The sequence below is a fragment of the Ambystoma mexicanum genome, chromosome 4p, assembly GCF_040938575.1.
Source record: "Ambystoma mexicanum isolate Mex_15411 chromosome 4p, UKY_AmexF1_1, whole genome shotgun sequence".
In the NCBI taxonomy this organism is placed as follows: Eukaryota; Metazoa; Chordata; class Amphibia; order Caudata; family Ambystomatidae; genus Ambystoma; species Ambystoma mexicanum.
This window is the reverse complement of record NC_090927.1, coordinates 741,981,941-741,996,028: the sequence shown is the minus strand read 5'-3', so window position 1 is coordinate 741,996,028 and position 14,088 is coordinate 741,981,941. Positions and strand designations below refer to the sequence as shown.

At 44.8% G+C, this 14,088-nt stretch overlaps 1 protein-coding gene across 1 annotated transcript in view; it reads right to left on the bottom strand.

Annotated features, from left to right (window-relative positions):
• The window catches only part of LOC138452855 (uncharacterized), a 1,928,742-nt gene that overhangs the window by 501,672 nt on the left and 1,412,982 nt on the right, over positions 1–14,088 (bottom strand). The window lies entirely within an intron of this gene.

The following is a 14,088-nucleotide window of genomic DNA, read 5'->3' as shown; positions in this document are numbered from 1 at the left end:
GAAGGACCTCAAGACCCTGGTGTTCACAGACTACCTCGGGAATGCCCATGACCCTCAGCGCCTTCACCTAGGAGAAAACCACCACTGAGTGGCTTCAAGCTCCACAGCCGGAACATATCCCCTCTTACGCTGGCTTAACCATTTGATGTAACACTCAACCTACATTGTACAGAGCCCTGTTGCTTGCTAAATAGGTCTGTGCAACGTAATCTCGAATATAAATACAAAATAAGACTGTATAACACAATGTTCTGCCTGGTTGGTGATCTGAATGTTCAAACAGTAAGTATGCCAGCTCGGAAGTGCCAGGTAACATTCACCAGCATGCAGCATGCAGATGTCCTTGGATGCTTCACGATGTGCGGCAGATCCTCAAAACGTTTTTTGGCATAAGTGTTGGGATGTGCTATTGCATAGAATCACTTGCACCAAAAAGGGTTGTGTCCTATTCACAAAGGGCATCACATTCAGATGCCCTTTACCACCACCAATGCACATCCAGAATTCAGAAACAGGGATGCACTTTGAAATGTACAGAAATGAAACACATTTCCATGTGTCTGTTTGGAACAGGCACAGGAGGATGTAGAATGCATGATAGATGTATTCCTGTCCCTGACATGTATTTTCGATGTAGTGGAACCGAAGCAATATGCACCACTGTAGTTCCACTTGCATTTCCAACCCCCAAAAAGGACAGAAATGTGTTTGTCTTTGTTTACATTTCACAATGACTGGCCCTTTAAGGGCATGTCACTCTGAAATTCTCTCCCAGCTCCCACGTTGGTGCTTGGAGACTATCATACGTTAGTGTCGGGATGACTGCAAAGGGGCTAGCCAGGGCACCATTTGTGCTGTTGGCCAGCCCCATTTAAATACACAGGCCACCTTTCAGAATAAGGTGACCGGCGCATTTATCAAACTAGTGCAAACAGAACAAGTTAACCCTCTGCACTTGCAACGTTCACTTCACTATCACAACGTCCATCAGACATTGCAACAAGCAGATCTTGGGGTCTATCTGCAATTAAAGCTCAGGGAGACTCCACTGTTTTCACTTTGAGTCTATCCCATTCTAATGTTCCAAAAATACAGAGAGACATGAGGTTCCCTAATGCTGTTTTTAGAGTCGATGAGTGATTGAGGTAAACTTCAACATTGCGTTGTTCTGCTTCCGTAGCCCAGGCATTTGCTCGTTGTGATCCAAAGTAACGTCCATGAAAAATGGGACATTAGACAACAAAGATGCAATTGATGTAGGAGTAAGTGAAGAAGCCCTTGTCCACTAGATTCAATTGTTTACAGGAATCCCTTCAACCTGCATCATACAATGGTTAGGTTATGCATCAGTGTACGGCCAATCCAAAATGAAGTCAATATTTATAGTAAGAATGGAATCATCACAAATATATGGATTCCCCACACTGAACTCCAAAGGTCTAGTGAAAGCTTTGCTGATGAACTCAGCAGTGTTATGGCCATAAATTGATACAAGTGTGGGTGTATCTACAACGCACCCAGTAATGGACTAATATCGGCGCTCCTGAGCATTCTGTTGCTCCTTTAGCACGAATCAGACTTTTTTAGAAATCAGGGTTGACACTTCCCTCAACAGTGGCAAGGAATTGTAGGCTGAACCTGCTTAATTTTAACTGCAGAGGGCAGGAAAGGTTTTGCAGTTGAGTAAACTGAATTATAAACGATTTGCAGACCGTTTATGACGCCCAGCTCCTGTTTATCAAGAAGGAAGTTTGGTGAGGTTGTTCACGAAGAATTTTAGGGTAAGGGAAAGAATAAATTCAATCCACGATTTATTGGGCCGTTTGAGATAGAGAGTGGTGACACCTGTGACTGCGAAGTTGGCATTGCCCCCAATTCATCTTACCTTCCATGTGAGTTTATTAAAACATTGTTGTGAGGGAACTAGGCAAGAAAGTATTGCAAATTATGTTATGGGCCTAAGGAGAGATCATGTCAAGAATGTGAAGATGTTCATGTCCCCCTGACTAGTAGCAAGGCTTTATCAGTTAAATTCTCACAGATGAGACCCTGACACAGGATTTAAGGCAGGGGTACTGTCAGAATCCCCAGATTCCCTCAGGGAAAGAGGTCTGTTAAGTGAGCAGTGGTGACTCTGAGGATACTAGGATACTTCTCGATGAATAGGCATTCCCAAGTTAAAATATTGTTTCTGCTGGCCCTCCCCACCAGGGGGTTTCCCCCTACAGGGCCCAAAGGATGTCCAGCTCCACCCCACTCCCCCCCCCAGGATCTTTAAAATATAAGCAGATTGTCCTCTTATAATTGCTATTAAAAGCAGTCATCTTAATCCTTTTTCAAAACTGTACTGGGCTCCCCTGGAAATCCTTTGGTACCCCCTAGGGAAGCCATCCCCCCAGTTTGAAGACCCGTGATCTAGAGAGAGGGGGAGGTGGGTTGTGCTTATTTCTTGGGTGGGCTGTCTGCAGAGTCTAGGAAGACCTAGGGCAGCACAGCATATCCCCAGGGGTATAATTAAGGACAAAGCTGGAGATTTATTACATGGGTTAGGAACATGGGCCGGTACTTTCTTTCTGCATGTTTCTTTCTTCATATTTGTCCAAAATGTATATGTTTGATAATTTGTTCAAGTACCTTTGATGTTTGAAAGGTTTGTTTGGGTGAGAATTCACTGAAGATTGTGTGAATCCTCCTGAGTGCAGAGCCACCTTGTACCCCCAACTGATTGACACAATTTGACATCTGTCTTCCCCTTCCTGTGGCAGAAAAACACCCAAAAAGCTCCCGCAGCTGGGTCATGACCCCTGAATGGCACCGTTTGATAGAGCTGTCCTTTGCCCAATGCAGTGACAACTGGCCTAGCGGGAAGCCATTTAGAAACAGGCAGTGTCTCCCAGATGTGTGTAGTCTACTAGCCTGGATAGTGGTGCCAGTCAGAGTCAGTCACTCCATACATGTACTCTTCCTGCAGCCAAAAGCACAGGCCAGTCTGCTTATAAAATTTGCATCCGTTTTTCCAGTAATAAGCACTTCCCAGCCACGTGCAGCACCATAAATCATTGGATGGCGGCTCGCTAGCCGCAGACACAATTTAGAACGCCTTCCTAAGGCGTTACTAACTGCTTACTCCTGCATGCCCTAACTAACACGTTACCACTTTACAGAGCTACATGCGGCCCCTACTGTGCATGTTTAGTAGCCACGTGCAGCCTCGCTAAATCGCCTGCATGTGTACACACACGTGAACAGCAACATGTAGCAGTGTTTGATATGTGTACTAATTGTAGCACTCTCGTAGCATTTGAACAGCTATTACGGCAGTGTCTCCCAGATGTGTGTAGTCTACTAGCCTGGATAGTGGTGCCAGTCAGAGTCAGTCACTCCATACATGTACTCTTCCTGCAGCCAAAAGCACAGGCCAGTCTGCTTATAAAATTTGCTTCCGTTTTTCCAGTAATAAGCACTTCCCAGCCACGTGCAGCACCATAAATCATTGGATGGCGGCTCGCTAGCCGCAGACACAATTTAGAACGCCTTCCTAAGGCGTTACTAACTGCTTACTCCTGCATGCCCTAACTAACACGTTACCACTTTACAGAGCTACATGCGGCCCCTACTGTGCATGTTTAGTAGCCACGTGCAGCCTCGCTAAATCGCCTGCATGTGTACACACACGTGAACAGCAACATGTAGCAGTGTTTGATATGTGTACTAATTGTAGCACTCTCGTAGCATTTGAACAGCTATTACGACACATTCTGGCACAACGAAATCACAGGAGACAAGGGACGCTCTGAGTGACAACTAACCTAAGCTAAGTCCTGCACTACCTCATGTGTGTTTATTATGTTGCTGTGTCTTTGTATACTGCTATAGTGATATTGTGTATGTGTGTGTATAGAGTCAGAACCAGGGGAGTGTGTTTGTATGAGTGTAAAGGCACTCTGGATGCATGCGCAGTGGTCAAAACTTTACCCTAACATCCCCAACCTATCTATAACCTCTCCCTAAACCTCATTCCAGTTTTCCTACTTTCCCCTTCCTATCCAACCATCGTCACCCTAACCGTCCTTCCCTGCTGGGTTGCAGACCCCTGTATAAGCAATGACTTGCAGGCCCCAAAACCGCAGTAGGTGTGGTTGGTTCATGCATTCCAGCGCCTTGGAGCTGTGGACCCTGTCACAGAACTGTAAGTATGCAAAGTTGTGTTGTAATGTAATATATGAGCATACATACAACTGGCAAGGCACTTTCCGGTGTCATTATTTGGCTGTACTGCTTAATAAATGCAACTCTATTTTCATTACTGGTGGCAACTAGTAGACATGCTTTGAGTCTGGTTCTGCAAAATAAGTATAGTATTTCGATATGCGATGATGATGATGATGTTTTTTTAAAAAGAACACAAGGAAAGTTATCACTTTCTCAAGCATTTACACAAAACATAACTTGCAACAAACACCATTAACCCTCCATAAATAGCATTTTCTGTAAAGTCTTGAATTGACGCGATTCACTGATGATTGATGAAGCTCACTGCCTTCACCAAAACCTCGCCTCTGTTCCAAAAGAGGAATAAAAGGCCTAACAAATCAGAGCTTGCAGTTGCATGATGTTTCTATTTCAAGGTAACAGATGAAAGGCAGTTTTAGAATGTCTTTGTCAAGGTTCTACACTGCCTCACTACAACGCTAGCCAACGAATGATCCAATCTCCCTGCTCCATCCTAATGGTGAAACATTCACCAACCTTGTGCTGATTTATTACCTGCGCTTTCCTAACCCCACTGTACATGACAACCCGCCTCTTGAAACTGACAGTAAATTCCCTGGCCACAGCTCATGCCGTCTTCAATCATCTTGTCATACATAATGCCAATTCAGCCCTCTGGAACCTGCATTTTCTTACTGGCTAGGTTTTGATTCTAACTATTGTTTTGAGCTTTTCCTGGCCATATAACGCTCCTGTCTCTGCTATCCTGTCTTCTTCCCTTTGGTCTTTGTTGATCCTCCTTCAATACCACTGGCACCTACCTCCTAATGGTTCTCCATCTCGCTGTCAGGACATGCAGAATAGCAGCATTTGATCAAAGGGTTGGGGGAGTTTTACTTGAAGGTGGTTTTAAATAGGCATAGTAAGTTCAGCAGTTAATTAAGCTGGAGACTGATTGGGACTAGAAGCAGTACAGTTATCTTACCTATATTATTCCTTTCATCCCTGCAACAAAATCTGTTTTTTATTGTTTGATGTACTCCCCTTTGCCCCTGAGGTGTTTTGGAGTTCAGCTGTGAGATAGGTCAGCTATAGGCAAGACGCCCAAGTGGGTCTGTGGAGTTCAAGGGCTCCCGCGGATATGGACAAGTCAAGACTGGATATCTCACTCCTTCACTCTCTGGCTCTTCCCCGATTGTGCCACATCTTTGTCACTACCACTTACTGATGTTTCTATCGACTCCATCCCCTGGTGCTTTACTAGTCTCACCTGGACAACGGAACCAACCACCTCATCCTAGTCTCTACTCTCAGGTCTGGTGTTCTTTACTGCTCCTGCCACTGTTCTGTCACCTCTTCCTCCACTACCTTCATTCGTACAATCTCCTCCTTCTCTTTCCCCCTCCAATGTTATCATCTCCTTTTTAGTTACAACTTCCTCCAAATTACTCTCACCATTTCCTCCTTCACATTAATTCCCACCGCCTTCTTCTGCCAGCTCTCTTTTTCTGATTTTATCACCTCCTACTTGACTGTCTTAGATCTCACCACCTCTTCTTGCTCTCCACTGCTGCCACTCATCTTTCTACCCTCAGGTTCTGCCACCACTGTCCAGCCTTCTGCCTTCTCCGAACATGAGCCTACAACCCTCACTGATGGACTGGAACTGGGAGTGCATATAGGATGTGAGTCTCCTGTAAGGGTCTGTATCTGTGGTTGGTAAAAAGGATCCGATTTGCTTTGCTATTGTTCGTGGACTCCTGTGAATGCTTTGGTTCAAGGACTTGAGACACATCTGTGAATGGCGTATCTGACATTTTGGATCTTATTTTTCTCCCCTATTTCTACCTGTGCAGTGCTGAATTCTTTGGTTTTCAAGCACGTGTTTTAATAGCCGGGAAGGTAATTGTTAAGTTTGGGGAAGATATTGTATCATTGGTATTGTAGGGAAGTGCTAGTGTTATACTAGTGTTTCTCCAGCAGAAGGGGTCCTAGCCGGGAAATAATGTTGCTGAAATGGTTCTTCCTCTGCTCAATATTAGGCGTCCATGAAGTCAAAAACTTGACACAACATATCTGCAGTTCTGTGGAGTTCACCGCGGGTCTAACAACATTACCTGAAAACATGTGAGAAAAAGCCCTGCTCCCTAAAAGGGAAACCTTTGTTTATCAATCGTATGGGGAAGAGATTTTGGCTCCTTCAAGTGGGGAGGGGGAGAAAGAAGATTGCTCTGCCTGGTCTCCCACAGGGTTTGATTAGGGGAGGGCTGTCGGGACTAGGTTGTCTTACTAGGACTAGCTTGAACCATGGTTTTTGTAGAAAGTCTGGCATCCCAGAACCAATCTGAGATGTGACTCTGATTGTGCCCTGCTATGTGACGGGGATCAAGGTTGGAGGTCTCAGGGATACTCCCCATACCACCCTAAGTTAAAAACATTCACTGACTCAGTGTGTCACGTGGCCCCTTGAGTCCCCACCTTGCCGGTTCCCAGAACTAGACATGGGAATTTGTTACAGTATGTTGTATTTAGTCAATCGAATACAGAATAGTGTAACGTTTTCAGTTAGAGAAGGGGTTTTGAAGTTAAGAGTGTTTTGAGTTCAGAATTGAGTTTTAGAGTTCAGAGTTAACACTTTAGAGTTAGAGTTTAGTTTTTAAAAGTAATGTAAAAGGTAAATGACAGAGCGATTTCACCATTATCTTGCTCCCACTTACTGCCGCCTTGTGCTGCTGTTTCAGGCCTGAGTTTTACAGTCTCTCGTACCTGAGCATCCAGTATCGTATGCAGGTCTTGCTCCTGGTGCAACACATTGTCTCACTGATGAGAGGTCTGCTCGTGGGTGAGTTTGACACCAAGTCTCACCCCTATTTCGTTGACAACCTTCTCCTACAATGCCCTCCAACTCCAATCTACATGGCATGTAACATGGCAAAATTAGGTAGGCCAACTCCAGCTCACAACATTTTTTGGTCTGGCAGAGGCCACCTCTCAAACCACAAGCACCAAAATTCCAGGACAGCCACTAAAATAGAGCAGTAGACAGGCTGACAGCAGTAGACAGGTTGATCTGTCAAAATCACTCCGGCAGCAGAAAACCTCACACACCCCTATTTTCTGGTGGCCCTCTTTTCTTTTCTCTTTGGTGGGCATGGGCATAGAGCTCACTGCTGGTAAATGCAGTTCTCTGTATCTGCTTTCACCACAGCATGTGGACAATACGCCATTTTAAGGTATAACTGTACCTCCTATTGTTTCTCCACAGTCCATTGACACTGCCACCTACTGAAGAGTCCCCTTTCGGGTCTTTCATACACAATTCATGTGACAGGTGAGTCAATGAGAATATCACACATTTCAGGTTACTAGTCATTGGTAAAATTGGAAGTGGGATCAGTATCTGGTTCTTGGAAGGACCTGCTACCGATATCCAACAGGAGCTCACCAACCTCAGACTTAAATTATAGTGCTGCAGCACAAGGGATGCAGTAGACTGAAGGATCAATGGTGGGGAGGGAGACAAGCCCTAGGAGAAAGTTCCCTCCTCCTCCTTTCCGTCCTGGACGGATATACTTGCAGTTCCCCAGCATCAGGTGGTTGATGGATCACTGAACTCAAAAGAGCATCTTCACGAACACCGCCTACTGAAATACCAGGCATCCAGGAGATGACCGAGTCTCCTCAGCACATGCAGCACTAGGCTTGCTAGCCCCACCAACAGTCATATCACTGAGAAAGCACGCAGCACAGGGACCCGGTGGCAGTGGAGGTGCTGGGTTGTAACACAGCAAGAGTCTGGCCTCCTCATCAGTACTGACACTGTCCTTATTGCTGATGAAAGGGACTGATGCCTGAAAAAAACACATTATGCATCACAGTGATAGATTTGTACGCAGTTCATTGGAGAGATGGGAGAAAATCTGGGGGATGATTGCAAATCCCTCTGCAAAAGAGAAAAATCAGGACGTTGCTGGTTTTGTGGAAAATCCTATGAAGAAAACATGTTATTTTAAGACAGTGCAAGGGTGTCTTTCCAATGGGCGCTTTTTACAATACAAGCATGCTGGCTAAATAATTAACAAATGATGCTTCTGTGAAAAAGAGATCCAAATGTTATCTCAAATGTAAATAACTGAGTGACCCATAACAAAGGGAAAATCAAAATCTTCCCTGCCGACGTCACAATAGTTTAAAAAAAGGGCACACAACAGAGACAATCATATTTACGTTTTTGTGTTTTAACAAGGATACATTTTTTTTCATTTCAAGTTTAAACATTTATTCACACTGAAATATTTGTTTAACAGACCAATATGCTGACTATTATCATCTTTCGGATAGAGCCTATACCATGTTTTTTCTTTTAGTGACACATAACATCATTATATATTATTGCTAAAGGCATGTGCCCTGTTAAGAAAATGATTGTAGCTATGCAATTAAGAAAGAAAGTGTTTATCTCCAATTATTACGTGATGCCCAGTATATGGAGTACTAGCCCTATGTAAGTTGTCGAAATCGTTTTCCAACATTCAATTCTGATGTGTTTCACAGAGACCGAAACAGTGTAGAATTGAGGACAAATCGGAACCTTTGTGCAGAATCTACTCTGAAATGCACTACTCCCAGAGGGGCAAGCTTCAGTAGGATGCGCAGATTTCATAATTTTTATTACTACCCAGCAAGGGGGGTGTGTGCGGCCTCTCAGCTAATGAGGAGGCTCAGAACATGGCCATTACCAGATGCTAATTCCGCCGCTCTGAGCCTCCTCAGGGCTGGCGGCCGCCATCTCCCCTCTCAGGGGAATGAGGTAAGTCTTTCCCTCCCCATACACAGAATTCCCTCCCCACCCTCCCACCCCCATTTACCTTCTTTTCTGTCCATTTCGGGATCAGATGCACTGGGAACACTTCTGTCCCAGCACGTCCGCTACCGATCTGCGACATGCCGTAACGGAAAAGAAGAAGGGACTACAAGTAGTCCCTTCTCTCCTTTCCATGGAGGCTGTTTTTTGTTGTTGACTATTTCTCCTATTTTTTTAATGGCCGCCATGGAAAGGGAGAAGGGACTACACGTAGTCCCTTCTCCCTTTCCATGGTGTCCATTTTGTTTGTTTACTTTTTTTCACTTATTTCCCATGGTCACCATGGAAAGGGAAAACTTTGTTTTCTCTTCCCCGGTGGCCATTTTTTGACATTTATTTTCTGTTTGTTTTGGTAAAGAAAACAAATGCTTTTAGAACCCTGGTTTTATGAGCTGGTGTACTAATAGCAAAAAGCGCCTTGCAGGGGGGGAAGTACCACTTCAGGAAATGCCCCTGGGTGTTCATTAAGGCATCTGCTTCGCTTTGGCCTCTAACTATGGGCCCAGGGGCATTATCTGAAGCGTTAATGCCCCACATCCCCTTCTCTGGGTTTATTGTTCAATTAACACTCACAGGAGAGGTGCCAACCAGGTGCAATGTTTCCATGTATCTGAAGTTTAGCATTATTCTTTAAAACTCCCAGTGTATTTGCTGGCTGCTTTTGTGTTCCTTACCTCTTTCTGGGTAAATAAGGCTGTTTAAAATTATTACTAACTATCACAATTCATTCCTTTGGACTGCACTGGCCAGTTCCTATCCCTGTCCTCCATTTGAACATTTGGGTAGTACGACAAACACTGTGCCCCATGTTTCTCAACACTAGGTGGGTTTTGTGTTGAGTTGCAGGAACTCATCACCGCGTTTTAATAGGGGATCCAGCTACAGGGCAGTGGATTGGTCCAGCCGCTCCCCTGTGCGCCTCCCAGAGTTTGAATGGAAAAGGGCCCCTTATGTTCTTCCTCCCACCAGAGACAAGGTATAAAAAAAACTCCTATAGATTTATCATGGCTGCGAGGAAGAGATCAGAAAAACAGAACCAAGAATACATAATCTCAGAAGGAAACATTACATGGACCAGAATACAGAGATTCCAAAAAACCATGAACTTCTATCCAAGTAACTGCGGATTTCACGACCCACAAAGGGAAAAATCCTTACCCACACTGGAGAGGCAGAGAACCAAGCGACCATGGACCATGCAGTCAGGCCGCAATGCCAGGGCAGAAGACTTTCACAGCCTACAAGGACAGGAATGTTTCAGATCTGAGGATGATACATGGTGATAATCCAGAATGGCACTGATGCCATGGTACCGTTATATAGCCATGGAGCTACCAGGTGAGCTCAATTGGGCAGTTAACCAATGCAGAGAGAGAGACTGCTTGGAACAAGGCGGAGGGACAATTGAGAAGAACAATGGAAACCAATTAGGAAGGGTGGCACAACCACTTATAGCAGTCATGCACATTAAAGGAGGCTGTGTGAGCCCAGCTGCACACTAGGAGAAGAAGGATGTGCGCTTTGCTGTTCCATGTCAGGATAGGAGGAAGGCATAGTTGCCAACATGATCCTTTCAAATATGCAGGTGTTTATCCAGTCCTGTTTTTCTTCTCTGCATTCTCTGAGTTGTAGTCTAAGTTTCATAATGGAAATAGTGGAACTGCAAGTTCCAGAATGCAAAGGAAAAAACAAGGACTGGATAAGCACCTACAGAATGGAATGGATCATGTTGGCAACTATGAAAGGCCACTGTGGACAAGATGGCTACTTTGCAGGATTCCCTACTTGCTATCCAGGCCCTGATACACGGGTGTGATCCTTGCCAGAGGTCTGGCAAGGATCATGAGACATGAGAATCCAGAGGTCTGAAGGTGACCTCAAAGCAGGATATCAGAGAGACCTAAACAGAGAGATGTCTAAGGGAGATCTGAATATTCAGAGGACTGAAATGAATCCTAAGAGGCTTCAGGTTGATCCCTTGATACATGGGTAAACCACTGAACCCTGGATACATGGGGGAAACCACTACCCTGGGAAGAGGAAATACACATTTTGGCAACCTTGCAGCTCTGGAAGAAGGTGACCCAGAAAATCAACCCAGAAAAGGGAAAGCTGTAGGAACAGGCCTACATGAAGGTTCCTCAAGCCAAGCAGAGAAGCCTGAAGGATGCCTGAAACAAATGACTTCCTAAAACAGAAGAAAAGCCCTGGCTGGAAGGTGGTATAGTATCATATGCCCAAAAGAGACAGTGAATGAGTGGGGGAGAGATGCCCATTGCCACTAAAGTGAATGCAGAGAAAACAAAGGTCTGTTCAAGAAGTGAATCTTGAAGAAACCTAAGGTCTGGTGGAGACCTGAAGTGAATGCAGAGAAGCCCGACATCTGGGACACTGCAGAGGCGTAGCTAGGATTGTCTAACATGTGGGGCATGGAGCTAATGTAGTTTGTCCCACCCCTATGAGAGCCCACAGAGGGAAGGGGGTATGTTCTGCCCCCGGCCGAATGCACAGAAGCGACAAAGCACAGTGAGGTTTTCACTCCCCACCCCTGAGAACAGTTTTTAGAAAAAATTGGTTAAAATAGTGGATTTAACAGTAGACTTTGTGACGAATTAGGTAAACCCCTGCACAATTTACAATTTGTTTTGTAGGGTAAGACATTAAAAGAATCCATTAGATGTCAAGTCACATATGTGTCCATGCTGGTGCACCGAGATTTGCCAGTATTCTCACATAGGAACGTGCCCATAATGCAATTAATAATACTATAACAAAACATGTTCATGCTGGCTCTTCCAATGTATGCCAATATCTCCACATTAGAACATACTCCTGTTGGCTTGACCTTGAGGCCAGTAAAAAAAGAAAACATGCCTCTGTAAGTAAACATGTTCTGATATCATATACAGACACTCATTGTGTTGTACAAAAGATCCAGGCTGCCAGCCCCATTGTTGTACCCTTCGCCCACCCCAACCCCATCCTCCAACACACTTCAAAATGACTTTTTGTTGCCCAAAAATAACAGGAAATCATGCCATGCCTTTGCCCAAAAATGTAAATGCTCCAATTCTCCCCTGGGCCACCCACACACCCAGACCCCCACCCCATATATATACACACACACACACACACACACACACTCCCCCATCAGTCCAGCACCCATATAGCTTCTCTGTTATTCACACAAACACCCAGAATATTCACAATGCATTCCCACTCACACGCACAGTCGTACCCATGCACGCCTTTCACACTGCATTCAACCAGATGTGCACATTCACAGACACTCCCTCGCATACATATGCGCACAGGGACTCCTTTACATTCATGCATACATGCAATCCTCGCACATATGGGATATGGGAAATGATGATCATCTTAACTTGGCGTCCTCCCATTAATGACCCCTATGATCTAATAATGTGTTAGTTATATAGCGCTCACACCTAGGCGCTTTACATAGAACACATATATATACAATATCACCCAACCAGAGTTGGTACTGTAAGGAATCAAGAGTAAGACTCGGACACAGTGGTATTTTTGTTGTTGATAAAATACTTATTATCAAAAGACAAAGATGGGTTGGGGAAATCCTACATATCCCTAACTCTAAGAGGGGGTTCTGTGCCTCAACAAAACTAAGGAACGTCTGTGTCAGGAGGTCAAAAAGAGTTCTCTGTCCTGTGCCTAAAATCCTAAGCTGAGCCTCACACACTAAACTCAATAGAACGTGAAATGGGGATGTCTTTTAGCTGAACACTACTTTCCAAAGTTCCAAACATATTGTTCCAGAAGAGAAGGGGCCTTCCCTTCCTTTGGTGTATTTCTGGTTCTTAAAATGTCACTGTTGTATCTTCCACGATTCCAAAGGAGGGTGGCTCTTCACTTGAGTTTTCTCAGTTTACACAACACTTTTAAATATACAGTTGTCTCTTTGCACATCTGATGCCTTTTGTAAAAAGGAGTATGGTTCTTCCCTTTTAATCCACAATTCAAGGAGGGGGTATCTCTTTCCCTAAGCCTTCTCATCTTTTCCACGATTTGTTTCACAGTTCACATCTGGGGGTCTCTGCCCATTTTCTCCAATCCCTGGTTTACTCTCCTGCCAGGGTTTCTATGTTCTTGCTACTTGGGTGTGAGTTCCAGACTTACTGTGTGCCTGGTTTACTCTCTCGCCAGGGCTTTTGAGTCTGTTCCATATTTGAGTGCAAATCCCAGGTTTACACTCTTCCTCAGAATTCACTCTCTTCTGTATGCAGGTAAATATATTTTTTATATTTTGTGTTACTGACCCTTTTCCAACTTTGTTAAATATCGAGTTCCCTTATTAGGGCTTATACTCTTTACTAACTGTGCGCAGCATTCGTCCTGAAGCGCCCCATTATCCCACTCTCCTCCTCTGGGCTTACCGGTATTCTTTGGTAGCTTTGGCATCTGTAGCGTTTTACCGCTTCCTCCTCGGCCCATTTGCTGACTGGGAGCACGTCTCGTCAGCTTCTTGGTTCCAACCTTGCCTTCTGGTTTGCTCAGCAGCTCATGCTGTTTGTAGTGACAGCACGGCGAACACTCTTCTGCCAGACTTCCCTGGATGTCTCTCTCATCAGTTTCCTCGCTCCAGTCTGATTTCCTCCCATGTCCCAACCAGCGTTGGGAGGACCGAGTCTCTCGTTCTGCTCAGGTGTGCCATTTTTGAATGGTCCGGCACCTGTTAACATCCTCCAATGACTAGATCTTCATCACTCCATACCTCTTCCTCGTCTTGTGTTATTAAAGGGGGGTGATGTACATAAGGTTGGTGATCAGTAAACAGTGGAGATTCTTTATCCACACTACAATATGCCATACAGGAACGGGGGAAAGGTAAATGGGTGTTACCAAGGAATACATGTAAAGGTCTTTTCTGACCCAGTGGGCCCACTTTGTCCTCCCCCATGTGATCCTCCTACAGACAGCCACCCCTGGGTCAGAGTCAGGTAGCTTCTATTTTTCCCTGGCCACATGAGGGG